Raw genomic sequence first — 16190 nt, 5'->3', positions numbered from 1 at the left:
GAGTTATAGGGAGAGGTTAGACAAGCTAAGACTTTTTTTTTGAGTGTAGGAGAACTGAGGGGGATCTTATAAAAGTGTATAAGATCATCAGAGGCATGGTTTAGATGAATGCACTCAGTCTTTTTCCCAGGGTTGGGGAATCGATAACTAGAGAGCATCAGTTTAAGGTAAGAAGGGAAAAAAGAGTAAAATGGGAACCCGAGGAGCAAGATTTTTACACAGAGGATGGTATGCATGGAATGAGCTACCAACAGGTTGACGAGGGTATGTTAACGACATTTTAAAGACATTTAGACAAATACATGGATAGGAAAGGGTTAGAACGGTATGGACAAAGTGCAAGGAAATGTGGTTGGCATGGATGGACATTTTGGACCACTTTGGACCAAAGGGCCTGTCTCCATGGTGTATGACTCTCCACAGGTACTGCTTGTTTCTGGAGCACTTTCTGTTTCATTTCAGATTTCCAGCATCCACAGTAATTTACTTCTATTTAAGAACATAGATGTTGCACTAATTTGCTGATGGACAGAATCCAGGCTGTCTCCCATTTCCTGAATGAAAGCTGTCTATTGTGGCTACAGAGGCTGGTTCTCGAGAGGACAGCCATTGCAGATGAATAAGTTTGGCCTAAAGTTGATAATGTTCTTTTCCTTCATGTCATCTCTTTTATCTGTCATCTGATCATTCCTTTTGTTTATTCTTTTTTGCTCCAGGCATCTCATGCACAGTGAGGACTTCCCATGCACTGACTTCAATTCAAGTTGTGATCTCACATACAAACACCCATGTATGACAAATTAAGGAGGATGCTGATAGCACGAGACAAGTACACATAGAGCTTTGATTTTTTGGGGGTTTTTTTTGCTCTTGTTTCATGGTCAGTTTCTTAACTTTGACACAATACCTATTGCTCTGACAATCATTACTGCTATTTTCCAGAACCAGATTATAAAATACTACGTATTAAAAAGTAGTTGGTCTATATTTGTATTAGTCACATTGTTTACATTCAAGTAAATTGGAACAAGCTCTGGCACACAGAATGGAGCACAGAGTAATTGGGAAACGGAAAGCTGTGTTATGGCTTTCAGACCTTAGAACAACATTGTGATGGTGTCCCAGAGGGGCTCCCTATTGGATGTAAGTAGGACAATGTGGGAGGAGTTGTTTAGATTTAAAGACAGAAATAAATGTAAACAATGGTCTCTTAGCAATGTAATATTAAAAGTAAAACCATTTTATCTCAGATTGTCATGTATTTAATATTAATGTGAATAAAGAGAAGTCTAAAGAAGTCTGAAGACGGTTCTTAACTTTGCCTTCTCCTTGAGCAATCTGCCTTGAACCCAAACTCTCATATCTGATACAAAACCATATGCGGAGACATGGCCATAGTGATGGGATCCATTACTGTGAAAACTGTGGTAGTGGTAAAAATGAAGAAGCAGAACCGAAAACATCAGATAAAGAGACAAGCAGAAAAATAATAATTTCTCCAGAAAATCATAACCACAGCTTTAAGACTAGCTAGCAGAAGACTCACAAAGCTGAACAGTTGCTGTGAAGGAAATGTCTCTGAACAGAGAAATAGCAAAGGACAATTGTAAGTCAACAAAAGCTTTTTACAGTCGAAAGTGAGAACTGCAAATGCTGGAGATCAGTCAAGATTAGAGTGGTGCTGGAAAAGCACAGCATGTCAGGAAGCATCTGAGGAGCAGTGAAATTGATGCCTTGGGCAAAAGCCTTTCATCAGGGTGCCTCCGGGGTGGAGAGATATTATTCTCTGCCTCATTCCTGATGAAGGATTTTGCCCAAGGTGTCAATTTTCCTGCTCATTGGATGCTGCCTGACCTGCTGTGCTTTTCCAGCATCACTCTAACCTTGAAAAGCTTTTTTACAGCCAGCAATATGAGACTTGAGTTTTTAAGAGAAAAGAAAAAGGCAGTGAAAACAGTAGAAGCTAAATCTGGATTGAACACACACAAAAAGAACCTGATTACCAGAAACCCAAAGCAGATTTGACCCCTTTGAGGATAAAAGCCAAAAACTAAGTTGGGAAATAAAATTTATACTTCTGGCAGTTAATTAGGAACTTCAGACGATTTAATTAATGGCAATTTTATCAACAAGCAACTTTAGAATTCTTCAAAACAAGCTTCAGGTGCATTGGTTGAAAACAAAACTGGAAATAAGAACCAGTTGAAATTTGAAGTTTCAGAACCCTAAACTTTAAGTTTGTTAAATCTTTTTTTTAACTGGGGCAAGAAGCACAAGTTTTGTTCAATGAATCTGAAGTTTGTTGAAACAAAAGGCATTGGAGAGAAAAATAAAGAGAATTAATCTGAACAAATGTTGTAGAATACTATGTGGAAATACCCCAGAAACAGAACAGGTTGGTGTAACATGTCACATCAGTTGTCTTTGATACAGTCAAAAGACGTCATTGGGGCTCATTAGTTAGCAAGTGAAACAAAGGTGAGCCAGTGGATGTATACTATTTCAATTTCTAGAAGGCTTTTGACAAGGTGCTGCACAGGAGGCTGCTAAATAAGATGAGTGCTCATGGTGTTTGAGGCAAGGCATTGATAGAAGATTGGCTGACTGGCAGAAGGCAAAGAGTAGGGATAAAGGATCATTTTCAGGATGGCAGCTGGAGACTACTGTAATTTCACAGAGATCAGTGTGGGGATCACAAACTATAATATATTCGTGTTCTCCGTTACTGATATGGATGAAGGAACTGAGGGCATTGTTGTTAAATTTGGAGATGACACAAAGATAGGTGGGGAGTGAGGTAGTGTTGAGGAGGAGGAGAGGCTGCAGAAAGTTTGGCAAAAGTGAGGACTGCAGATGCTGGAAACCAGAGTTTAGATCAGAGTGGTGCTGGAAAAGCACAGCAGCTCAGGCAGCATCCGAGAAGCAGGAAAATCAACGTTTCAGGCAAAGGCCAAAAACTAAGTTGGGAAGTAAAATTCATACTTTTGCCTGATGAAGGGCTTTTGCCTGAAATGTCGATTTTCCTGCTTCTTAGATGCTGCCTGACCTGCTGTGCTTTTCTAGCACCACTCTGATCTAAAAACTGCAGAAAGTTTTGGACAGGCTAGGAGAGTAGACAAAGAAGTAGCCGATGGAAAACAATGGGGGCAAGTGTCAGGTTATGCCCTTCAATCGAAAAAATAGAGGCATAGACTATTTTCTAAATGGGGAAAGGCTTCAGAAATCTGAAGCACAATGGGACTTGGGAGTATTATTTCAGAATTCTCTTCAGGTTAACACACAGATCCAGTTGGAGTTACGAAGACAAATGCAATGCTTGCTTTCGTTTCAAGATGGCTAGACTACAAGAGCACAGATGCACTGTTGAGGCTGTATAAGGCTCTGGTCAGACCACATTTGGAATATTGCCAGCAATTTTGGGACCTGTATCTAAGGAAAGATGTGGCGCTGTTGGAACGGACCCAGAGGAGGTTTACAAGAATATTTGCAGGGATGAAGGGCTGTCATATAAGTACTGATTGAGAACATTGGGTCTGTACTCAATGAAGTTTAGAAGGATGAGGGGATAATCTCATTTAAATGTATGGAATACTGAGAGGTCTGAATAGAATGGATATGGAGAAGTTGTTTCCACTGGTAGGACAGACTAGGACCCTTGGGCTCTGCCTCAGAGTGAAAAGATGACCCTTTGAAACTGAGAACAGAAGGAATTTCTTCAGCCAGTTGGTGGTGACTCTATGGAACACATTGGCGCAGAAGGTTCTGGAGGTCATGAAATTGAATGTATTTAAGAAAGTGCCTTAATTAGTAAGGGGATCAAAGGTTACAGGGAGAAAAAAGGAGAATGGGGCTGAGAAATAAATTAGTCATAATCGAATGCTGGAGCAGATGCCATGGACTGAATGGCCTAATCTGCTCCTATATTTTTTGATCTTAAGGCCTTCTTGATTGAAATCATTTTGAAAAGTTTGGTACCCCACAATATTTGGAAATACTTCAGGCCATCTTGACACAGAACACTGGAGCCACTCCTCAGTCTGAGGAAGAGTCACCCTGGACTCAAAGCATTAACTCTACTGCTCTCCCCACAGATGCTGCCAGACCTACTAAATTTCTCCAGCTTTCTTTGTGTTTGTTTCAGATTTCCAGCCACACAGTAAGTTTACCTTTATTCAAATATCTTCATTCATCTCTGAACTTTACACTGAAAACAGCATTTATAACAGCAGAAACTTTTAAGAACTTTCAATTTTCGTATCACAACAACAATCTTTACAACAACTTTGGTAAACAAAGAATATAGCAAAGCAACAAAATAAGAATATTACAATGAGATCAAAATCCAAAAAATCACAATTAGAAGCAAGGAAATCATTGCATTCAATTCTGGTCACCACATTATAGGAAAGATGTGGAGACTTTGGAGAGGGTTCAGGATGTTGCCTGGATTGAAGGATAGCAGAGGCAAGAAAAAGTTGGGTTGTTTTTTCTGGAGCAGTGGAGGCTGAGGGTAGAATTGATAGAAGTCTATAAAATTATGAGATGTATAGATAGGATTGATTGAATCTTTATCCCAGATTTGAAATGTCTAACACTGGGAACCATACATTTAAGGTGAGAGGGAGTAAGTTTAAAGGTGATGTGATGGATGTGTTTTTTACACAGAGATTGGGAGGCAGATGTTGGTGGAGGCAGATACGATTTAAGGGACTTTTAGAGTAGAACATGAATATGCAAGGAATGGAGGGATATGGACCAAGGACAGGCAGAAGAGATTAATCCAATTTTGCGTTATGCTCGGCACAGCATTGTGGACCAAAGGGTCCATTCCTGTGCTATACTGTTCTCTGTTCTATGTTATTAACAGCTTGTCATTGATATTGTTCGGTCCACCTGAGAAATCCAAGCAATCAGATTCATTTGTCAGATCATCAAGCATGGAAGGTATAATTCCTGTACTTTCTTATGCCTTCAGGACTGGACATCAAATTGAATACATTTTTCATGCAGCAGAAGTTCTATTTAGTGTAGAAACTTTTTACAAAGCAAGTTGACTACTTAAAGCACAATACAGGGATCAACCAGGGGAGACCAAACTGTCATCTGAAAGATACGCGGTACATTACATCTTCAATGTGAAGTTCGAAGCAATCTAATGCTGTAGCACCTTATCACCGGTGTAGTTCCAATACTCCCACAGAAGTAAAGACAATGCTGTCCAAGCTTACTTCAGCAATACGCTACAGGAAAAAAAGGCCCCTTTTCAAAAATGTGCCACTGTCTAAAGAACACATCAAGCATCAACGTAAATTGGTACCAAGCCAACATGTATATTCATTCTTGGAACAGAGCCTGGAAGAACAGATCAATATTGTAGTGGAACAAGTTTCTTTATATGAGAAATGACTACTGATGGATGAGCAACATCACTTTTTTTTTCTCAGAGAATTAACACCATCACCCAATGCAGATGCTATTGACAGGGAAATAGAAACAATCTAACATCCCCATATATTCCTGCAGTTATCTTAGTGCAAGAGCCTTCACCAAGTATTGCCTGGTCAGAACATGTGGTCAGGCTGTCAGATTGATTTAATCTCAGATCAACAGGAGCCGACAGAAAAGAAAGAAAGTCGTTTACTTTACCATTGCTATATTTTGTAATAAGATTTTCCTGGTCCAGCTATCGACATATACATGAATCGAATTGAAGACTTGCAAAGCACTGGGAAAGACAGAACAGACCAGAATCATGGAATCCCTACAGCCATTTGACCCATCAAGTCTATACTGAACCTCTGAAGTACATCCCACCCAGACCCAGCCTGTACCCTATCCCTTTAACCCTGTATTTCCCATGGTTAATCCACCTCGCCTGCACATTCTGGACTACGGGCAATTTAGCATGGCCAGTTCACCTGACCTGCACATCTTCAGACTGTGGGAGGAAACCGGAGCACTTAGAGGAAACCCACGCAGACACGGGGAGAATGTGCAAACTCCACACAGTCAGTCGCCTGAGGCTGGAGTTGAAAATGGATCCCTTACTAAGAAGCCTTGGGATAGGGATAGGGATAGGTACAAAATACGCAGTAAATATTGTAACAAGAAATAATCTAGTTAACTTATTTGAGCATGACATAAATGTTAATCAATAAATGTTAATCAATATCATGGAAGAGAAAAAAACTGGGGGCTGGTGTTGGGTTAGGGAAGTAAGATCTTGGAGGAACCTTGTGATATTACCATGGAGCCACTTACCACTATGCATAAGCAATACAAAGTGACAGCAGTTGATTAGATTTGAAGAGAGCGGCATATCATAAGAAAAGAACTGTAAAATTCCTACAATGTGGAAACAGGTCATTTGGCCTAACAAGTCTACACCAACCCTCCGAAAAGTAACCCTATACTTTACTTTTCCCTGAACTAATGCACCTAACCTACACATCCCTGATGTAAATAAGATTCTCCTAATAATGTAACTGTGAGGTTATAGCCAATCTCATAATCATGCCTATTTGAATATAATATTTAGATGCAAAAAACAACCTCGAAAGAAGATTGTTTTTGACATTACTTTCTCCTCAACCAGTCTGTCTTGAACTTAAACCATTAGATATGGGTACAAAACTAAATTGCGAAAGACAGATCACATTGTTATATTGAAAATTTAGTTAGTTCCAGATTGTAAAGAGTGTTGTCAGAGGATACAGCAGGATGTAGATCTATTGGAGGCAGAGCAGCATAAAAGCAGATAGAGTTTAATCTGGGCAAATGTGTGGTGATGCATGTTGGAAATTATGCAGGTGGTAATTATGCAGTGAATGGTAGAACCCTTAGGAGTATTGATATGCAGAGAGATCTGGGTGTGCAGGGCCCCAGATCACTGAAGGTGGTAGCGCAGGTAGATAAGGTAATAAAAAGAGCCTATAGCATGTTTCTCTTTATTGGAAGGGGCATTTAATGTAAGATGGGCAAATTATGTTGCAGCTTTATAGAACTTTACTTTGGCCACACTTGAAATATTGTATACAGTTCTGGTCACCACATTATCAGAAGGATGTGTATGCCTTGGAGATGGTACAGAAAAGATTGATCAGGATGTGGCCTAGTATGGGGGATTTTAGCTATGAAGAAAGTTTAAATAGACTGAGTTGTTTTCATTAGAATGCAGGAGGTTGAGGGTGACATGATAGAAGTTCATAAGATTGGGAATGGTGTGGATAGAGTGGAAAAGTATGAGGCTTTGTCCCATCATGGAGGGGTCAATTACCAGGGAACACAGGTTCAAGGTGCAAGGGGGGAAGCTTAAAAGAGAGATGTGTGAGGCTTATTTTTCATACAAAGGGTGGTGAGAGTCTGGAACTTACTGCCAGAGGAGATAGTGGAAGCAGACACAATAGCAGTATTCAAGAAGTACTTGGACGAGGAAAGGGAGTAGTGAGATCTGGATCCTGTAAGTGTTAGTGTGGAAGGGGAAAATGTGTTGCTGCAGGATTGGAGGGCTGAAAGGCCTGTTCCTGTGTTGTATTATTCTTTGTTAAAATTGTACCGATGTAGTGAATCCTTGAGGCTAACACCAGCCAGTGCAGGAATTAAACCCAGAAGTTGGGCTGGGTTGCAAACTGGGCACCCAGACGCCAATGAAATTATATCTTTCCTTAAATAAGGTAATCAAAACTGCTTATCGTATTCCAATACACCAGCACCTTGTACGTTTGCAGTGGGACTTCCCTACTCTTGTACTCCAACCACCACAAAGTAAAGGCCAACATTCCATTGGTCTTCCTGATTCCCTGCTGCTCCTGTGTGCTAGTTTTCTGGGTTTCCTGTACAGATACCCCAAAGCCCTTTCATGTTATAGATTTCTACAACTTTTCTCCCCTTCTCTTTTGTTCTTCCTTCCCAAATGAGCAGCTTCATATTTTCTCACATTACACCACATTTGCCAACTTTTTGACCACTTAGTTAACGTCTAAATATCTTTCTTTAAACTGTTTTCATTCACCTCACAAGTTGCCTTTCCACCTATTTTTGTGATGTTTGCAAATTTGGCTACAATACATTGACTTCTTTCCTTCAAGGCGTAAATATATTTTGCGAACAGGTGCGGTCCCAGCGTGGATCTCTGTGGATCCGAGCTCACCACCTGGAAAATGAATCCTTTCTCCCCACTCGCTGCTTCCTGCCGATTAATCAATTCTCCATCCATGCCAAATTCCTACCTCTAATACTATAGGCTTTTATCTTCTGACTTAGCGTTTTGTGAGGTCCTTTGTCAATTGCCTCCTGGAAGTTGAAGTACAACATATCTATTGGCTTCTCTCTGTCCACTCTGGTTAAGACGTGTTTTTTTGAAAATTGGTCTGATACAATTTCCCTTACCCAAAATCATGCTTCTTCTGCTTGATTAGGTTTTGATTTACCGAACATGCTTTTATTGATTCTTTTATAGGTGCTTCCAACATTTATCCAATGATAGTGTTTAGGATAATTAGCCTATAGTTATTGGTAAAAGCAGATAGTAATTGACCTATAGTTACAGCCTTTTGCTTCCCTCGCTTTTTGAGCAGAGGTCTCACATTAACAATTTTCCAATCTTCTGGTACTTTTCTCAGAATCCAATGATTTGTGGAAAATTATAACTAATAGATCCATTATCTCTATAGTGTTATCGACTGGACCCAAACCCCCTCAAAATATATTAAGAAGATAGCCTGAACCCCACATTTTTCTTATTTTAAAGGTAAGTGTAATACATTGTGTTCTAAATGTAATTTGATTGGTGAAACTACTAGGCTTGAAAACTTTATTCACACTCTATAGTTAAAATGGAGACAAAATAAAAATAAAACAATTGGCTTAATTGTAACTTTAGCGAAATACTTAACAAATCACTATATACATTAACTACAATGAATTAGCTTTTCCATATAGTCACATCCCATAATCACACACTTAGCAAAGGCAAATTCAGCAAAATATATTGTCTCACATGCAATACTAGCAGCAGGAAGAGAACCCCAACTTTTAGCTGTAACAGAGAGATGAATAAGAGGTTCCATATCCAGCTTCAAGACCCCAGCAACTACTGAAAGCTAAAACTAAACATCCTGGTTCTGTGGGTGCTCGACCTTACCCATTCGGGCTGTTTCTATTGTACCAACTTTAAACAAAAATCCAAGGCCTCTCAAGCTGTTTACTTTACTGACTTTGGAGCACACTGCTTGATACATCTGTCTCAACTTTCTTCATTTAAAAAAAGGATAAAATACAGTTCTTAAAGCCATAATATTGTTACGATAGCTACTGCTTTTAAGATCCTTAGATGCAAGTCATTAGGACCAGGGGAATTATCTACCCATATCCCCATGAGTTTGTCTAATACTACATCTCTAGCAATGGTGATGGTACTTAATTCCTGTCCAATATTCTTCACTATTAATAGGGCATTCAAAACATCTTCCATCATAAAGACTGACATAAAATAACAAATGAAAGAACTGCAGAAGTTGGCAATCTAAAACAAAAACAGAAATTGCTAGAGAAGCTCAGCAGGTCTGGCAGCATTGCTGGAGAGAAATCAGAACTGAGGGTGGCTAGGAAAATGCAGAAGAACATAAAACCAGCATAAAAACCAACATTGTCCTAGTTAGGCAATGCTGTCACTTTAAGAGGTTATTTTGTCCCAGTTTTTATTTGAAGAGAGGTTGTAAGGCAGAGGTCGAGAGATGGGCGGCACGGTGGCACAGTGGTTAGCACTGCTGCCTCACAGCACCAGAGATCTGGGTTCAATTCCCACCTCAGGCGACTGACTGTGTGGAGTTTGCACATTCTCCCCGTGTCTGCGTGGGTTTCCTCCGGGTGCTCTCGTTTCCTCCCACAGTCCAAAGATGTGCAGCTCAGGTGAATTGGCCATGCTAAATTGCCCGTAGTGTTAGGTAAGGGGTAAATGTAGGGGTGTGGGTCGGTGTGGACCTGTTGGGCCGAAGGGCCTGTTTCCACACTGTAATGTAATCTAAAAAAAAGTCTCTAAGAAAGTAAACAATTTGTGAGGTCTTGGGATTTTTTCAAAGTTGGAACAATGGAAGCAGCCTGGGTGTGGCCAGCTCTCACAGATCAGGTTTCTCACTCTTTTTTGCTGTTTTTAGGTTTGAGCAGAAGCTTTCAGGTGTCTCAAAAGAGTTGGAAGCTTCATTGAATATCTCCTGACTACTATTCTCTCTGGATTTTCATTTGATATCTTTTCCTCCTGGATTGGAAAACTCATATGAGAATCTGTGTCTGAATTTGCCTTTTTGCCAAGGGCTATGTTTATGGGATGTTACTATCTTGGAACAGTTAATTGTTACTGCTTACTGTACCTATTATTCGGTTAGGTTTTCCAACAGTAAAGTTACTCTAAATTCCACTTTCTGTTGTTTGTAGTTTAAATACAGTCTGTTTTGCTTAATGTTGAGTAGATTGACCAATCACATTGTATCTGGAACATGACACTTCACATTTGCCTTTAAAATAAGAACAAGTTAGCATAGGTTACCACCTTAAAATATTTTGAGGGGACCTCGCCTGGTCCATAACATTAGCTACCATCTGTTCTGATGAATAGTCACTGGACCTGAAACGTTGACTCTGATTTCTCTCTGCTAATGCAAGTTATGCTTTTCACACTTCTGCCTCTTCCTTGCTCTCCATAACTTTCCCTCCAGATTCATTTTTGAAGGATCCCAGATTACGTGCTATCCACCACTTCTTTTCCTTCATTAGTTAACTAACAATTTTGTCAAATGCAATTTTTCTTTCATGAAACTACGTTGACACTGCTTGATTGGATTGTGACTTTTTGCATTCAGACTTCTACCTCTTTAGTAATCAATTCTGTCATTTTTCAATGTCAAATATCAGACTAACGAGCCAATGGTTTCCTTCTTTGTGATGCCCTTTTGCCTTGAATAGTGAAGTTAAATTTGACCCAGTGAGATGTCCCAGAATATAGGCATTTTGGAACATTATAGACAATGCATCCGCTGACACTAGATTCACTTGCTTTAATACCATACGATGCATTCTATTAGTTTTTCCTTTTTTTTTGCTTGTATTTATGTGTTTGTGCTCAAGCTAAGCAAATTAGATGTTTGTAGCATGTTTATCTCAACATGACAGCCAATAAGAGGTTAGAGCTCAGTAAGATGGAAACTGATAGCTTTACAGCAATAGCACAACATCCCTCTCCCCCCACCCCACCCCTGACCTTTTTACAAAGAAAATAAACCCCAAACAGACATACATCATTTTGTATAATGATGTATTGTAAATTCAGCAATTGAGAAGGCAGTAATATAATGGCAATGTTACTAGACTAGTAATCCAAAACTCCAAGTTAATGCTCTGGAGACATGGGTTGAAAGCCCACCATAGAAAATGATGAAATTTGAATTCAAATAAAAATCTGGAATCTAAAAATTATCTACTCCAATGGTGAACATGCAACCACTGCCAATTGCCATATAACAAAAAAAAATCTTGTGCCCTTTGGGGAAAGAATTCCACCAACCTTACCTGGTCCAGACAATGTGTGACTCTAGACCCACTACAATGCAATTGACCCTTAGCTGCCCTCTGGGAAATTAGGGAAGAGCAGTAACTGGTGGCCTTGCTGGCAACACTTACATCCTGTGAACCAATAAGAACTAAAACAGACATGTCAAAAATAGTTAACGAAAGAATTACTTCAGGTTTTGGCATAATATTTTGAAGGTTTGATGATTTCTTCTGATATGGTGATTGTATACCCATCTGAAGAGAGACATGTTGTTCTTGATTGCTTTTGGCTGACAATGTGGTTCTCTTGCTGCTGCTTGCTGTTATTTAGCATCAGTGCATAATCATTGTCAATGGAGCTTTCATCCTTGCTGTCTGTATGAATGATTGGATGTCATACATTGGTGAGAACTGGCTTCCACTCCTTTGCAATGCAACACTATGATTAATAATGCCTTCACACAACCTGAGCTGCACCTTAGACACCTTTACTGATATCCAGGTATTTATGACTGGATTTCTGACTCACTGTCTACATCTGGTGCATACTTCAGTTAGTTCTCCACCTGCTCACTAATGGTGTATCCATCTCATTCTCTTCCGTCTATGAAGAGGAAAGCCCTGTGGGTCTTTCATTCTTCTCACCATGGTTTGAATCTCATGAATGGTTACAATGCTGAGCTCAGTGTGTACTGCTAGCCCTGCCATTGTTGGACCACTGGTGTACAACAGGAAGATGATTTCAGGAATTCAAGCTAAGCTTGCCTATTGGCATTGCATTATGATTGCGTCACAGCACAGAATTAATGATCTGTTATATGCTGTAAAATGGTCCTCTGCAAGGTTTAAGTCATGTTGTATCCTTCTTTACTGCACTCTTTTTCAATGGATATGCATTCGTTGAGTGAGATGAGCTCCTTATTGTTTCCCAATACTTTCGAGACTGCCTTCCATTTTAAACTATTTTCCCATGCCCACTTTTGCATACACTGTCTCCAAATTCTTCACTTTGCTTCAAAACACCGGTTTCAGACCCAAACTCCTCTCCCTCAAACTGTACGTGAAATTCCATTATTTTAAGTTTACTCTTATCAAGAGAATATTTCACCATGTTCAATCATTAATTCTGTCTCATTTCAAATTAACAGGTCCGAAATAGCCAGATCCTGGTTGGTGCCAGAACATATTTTTCCAATAATTTAATTCAAATAAACTCGATAAACTCATCCTTCAACCCATTTTTGTCAAATGAACATTAAAATCTCCCTCAGTCGCTGGAATATCTTTCTTGCAACATCCCCTTAATTCTTTATTTTTAATCTGTCCTGAACTGCATCTGATGTAAGTGAGCCAATATAGCATTCCCAAAGGTGATGGCACTTCTTTGGCATTTCAAATCTCTACTCAATCTGATTCTATATATTGATGATTTTAAACAAGATTTTGTTTCTATTCACACTTGGGATGCAGGCACCATAGTTAGAAGACTGTTTCATATAGTTCACGTATAGTATAACATTTTTTTTGTTTGTTTCTTTCCTTTTGTGTATAATAAACTTTGATGTTCTTTTGTCATTGCTATTGCCAACGGTAGCCTCTCGTGGCTATGTTTAGTGATTGACCATCATGGGAACCAAATTGACAAAACAAAACTTTTGGTTGATCAAGCCAGTTCTCACTGTGACATCTGACTTGTTCGTTTTAACATCAGCTGGGATCATAACAAAGGTGTTGCTGTTTTTCTCATTTGTAGAGTCATAGAGATGTACAGCACGGAAACAGACCCTTCGATCCTACCTGTCCATGCCGACCAGATGTCCCAACCCAATCTATTCCCACCTGCCAGTACCCGGCCCATATCCCTCCAAACCCTTCCTATTCATATGCCCATCCAAATGCCTCTTAAATGTTGCAATTGTACCAGCCTCCACCACTTCCTCTGGCAGCTCATTCCATACACATACCACCCTCTATGTGAAAACGTTGCCCCTTAGGTCTCTTTTATATCTTTCCCTTCTCACCCTAAACCTATGCCCTCTAGTTCTGGACTCTACGACCTCAGGGAAAAGACTTTGTCTATTTATCCTATACATGCCCCTCATAATTTGGTAAACCTCTATAAGGTCATCCCTCAGCCTCCAACGTTCCAGGAAAAACAGCCCCAGCCTGATCAGCCTCTCCCTATAGCTCAAATCCTCCAATTCTGGTAACATCCTTGTAAATCTTTTCTGAACCCTTTCAAGTTTCAAAACATCTTTCCGATAGGAAGGAGACCAGAATTGCATGCAATATTCTCAACAGTGGCCTAACCAATGGCCTGTCCAGCCACAACATGATCTCCCAACTCCTGTACTCAATACTCTGATCAATAAAAGAAAGCATATAAAATGCCTTCTTTACTATCCTATCTACCTGTGACTCCACTTTCAAAGAGCTATGAACCTGCACTCCAAGGTCTCTTTGTTTAGCAACACTCCCTCGGACCTTGTATAAGTATATAAGTCCTGCTAAGCTTTGCTTTCCCAAGTTGTAGTTAGCGTATACTGCAGCCGCAGTCCAGGGGACCCTTATTTAGAAACGTCTGACCTACCACTGCTCCTAGTCATGAATGCAATTCAAAGAATGTTTGTAATTTTAAACATGTAAACATTTCTTGGACTTACCAATAGGTGTTTTACATTGCCCTGCATTGCCTTCTGACTTGCATACAAATCAACTTGCAAACAGACTCCAGAATGGAACGTGTTCACAACCCAGGGACTGCCTGCACGTTGATAGTGAAGGACACGTTTGCTGTGTATGCCTTTACTGCAATCAAAAGCACAACACAAAAATAACTTCATGGTGAACTGTAAATTGATGTGACAATGCTGAAGAACTGTCAAAAGGAACCATTGCCTTGAGAAATAACGGAAAAGTAACAAGGTAAAAGTTATATAACATGGTACAACCTAAAGGCTACAAAACACCATAATAGGAATATTTAAGGAAGTGAAAAGTAATTAGAGAATAATTATTAGCTGGGGAGAATTTGAGCCCATGCATTAGGAGCAGGAGAAGGCCATTCAGCCCCTAAAGCCTGTTCTGCGAATAAGGTTGAGTATAGTTGTAACTCAACATTCCATCTACCCTTATGGGCTTTGATTCCCTTGTCTACTAAAGCCTTAAAAATATTCAATGACCCTGCTTCCACTGTGCCCTGGGAAAGAGCATTCCAAAGGCTCATGACCATCTGAGGTAAATAAATTCTTTTTATCTCAATAGTACATGCAGGAAACCTTATTTTCAATTGGTGTCTCCCGTTCACATCTCTCTCAGAAAGAGAGACATCCTTTCTGTATCCATCCGGGTAATTCCCCTCAGGCAATGAATGATCAAAAGTTGGACTATCATTCACAGTAAATTGGATTCAAATAAATTAGAATTTGAAAATAATCAATGCTGTTATCAGCTATGGGGGAGTGAATCATGCTAATTAAATATCTCTTTTAAAGAATGGGCACACCATAGATGGGCGAAATAGTCCCCTCCTGTACTATACAATCGCACATGTTCACAACCATTTTTATCAGTCAAAGAAGAGAGCAAACAACCAACTTCAGAAACTATAGAATGTGTGGACATTGTTGAAAATAAATACGTAGTTACATTCAAAAAGATGTTTCCGCCAATACAGTAGTCAATAAATATGTAGTCTGCACTGTAATACAATGTTAATACACATGCCACAAGACTGAGTTACTCCAGTGCCTGTTGTGCAGAAAGAACACAGCGTGCTAACATTAACTTATACATAATAGTGCGATCAATGAGTGTTTATTTTTGTTATTGAGGGAATTTAACCAGAAATCTGTGAGAATTTCCTATCTTTTTATCAAAATTTCCATCTGAAGCAATGGACCAAGGACTCAGGATTTATTGGTGCATTCCAGCTTGCCAGCACCTATCCATTGTGTTGGTGCCATCCAATTGCTTTGGGTGTTGAACATTTGGAAGTGGCAACCCTGCAGACAGTCACCCATCATTAAGCTTTGAGGTACAAGGAAGCCATTTCCCACCAGACTGAAGTCCCAAAGCATTAGGGCTTGCATTGGCCAAAAACATATTTTGGGAAATTGGCAAAAAGGTAGGCATGTATCTACCCACATACTCACTATCTGCCCACTCCCCCATCCATGTACCCATGCATATCTACTCATCCCCTCACCCACCCACTCACTCATACATCCATTCACTCACACTCACTCACTCACTTACCTACTCCCTCACTAATGCACTCACTATGCACTCTGTGACCCACTCAACTTGGTCTCACTTATACAATCACTCAAATGCTCAAACACTCATCCTTTCCTGCAACAGCTCACACAGACACTCATCCAAATATTCACACAATCACTCATTCTCCCACCCACCCAGTCAACCAATGACTGTGTCCTCACTTGCCCACTCAATCATCAACCCATTCAGCCTCCGACTCACTCACACAACAGGAGATTCACTCATCCACTGTCCCATTTACCATCTCACTCACTCAGTGCCTCATCCCCTGACTCATGAGCTCACCCCCTTTCACAACCACTCATCCAATCACAGGCCCACACACTTCAGGTCCTAGTCTCTCCTACTCATGAAAACACCTTTTC

Source organism: Chiloscyllium punctatum, chromosome 15 (genome assembly GCF_047496795.1).
Source record: "Chiloscyllium punctatum isolate Juve2018m chromosome 15, sChiPun1.3, whole genome shotgun sequence".
In the NCBI taxonomy this organism is placed as follows: domain Eukaryota; kingdom Metazoa; phylum Chordata; class Chondrichthyes; order Orectolobiformes; family Hemiscylliidae; genus Chiloscyllium; species Chiloscyllium punctatum.
The sequence above is the reverse complement of the archived record's forward strand: the minus strand, read 5'-3'. Positions refer to the sequence as shown.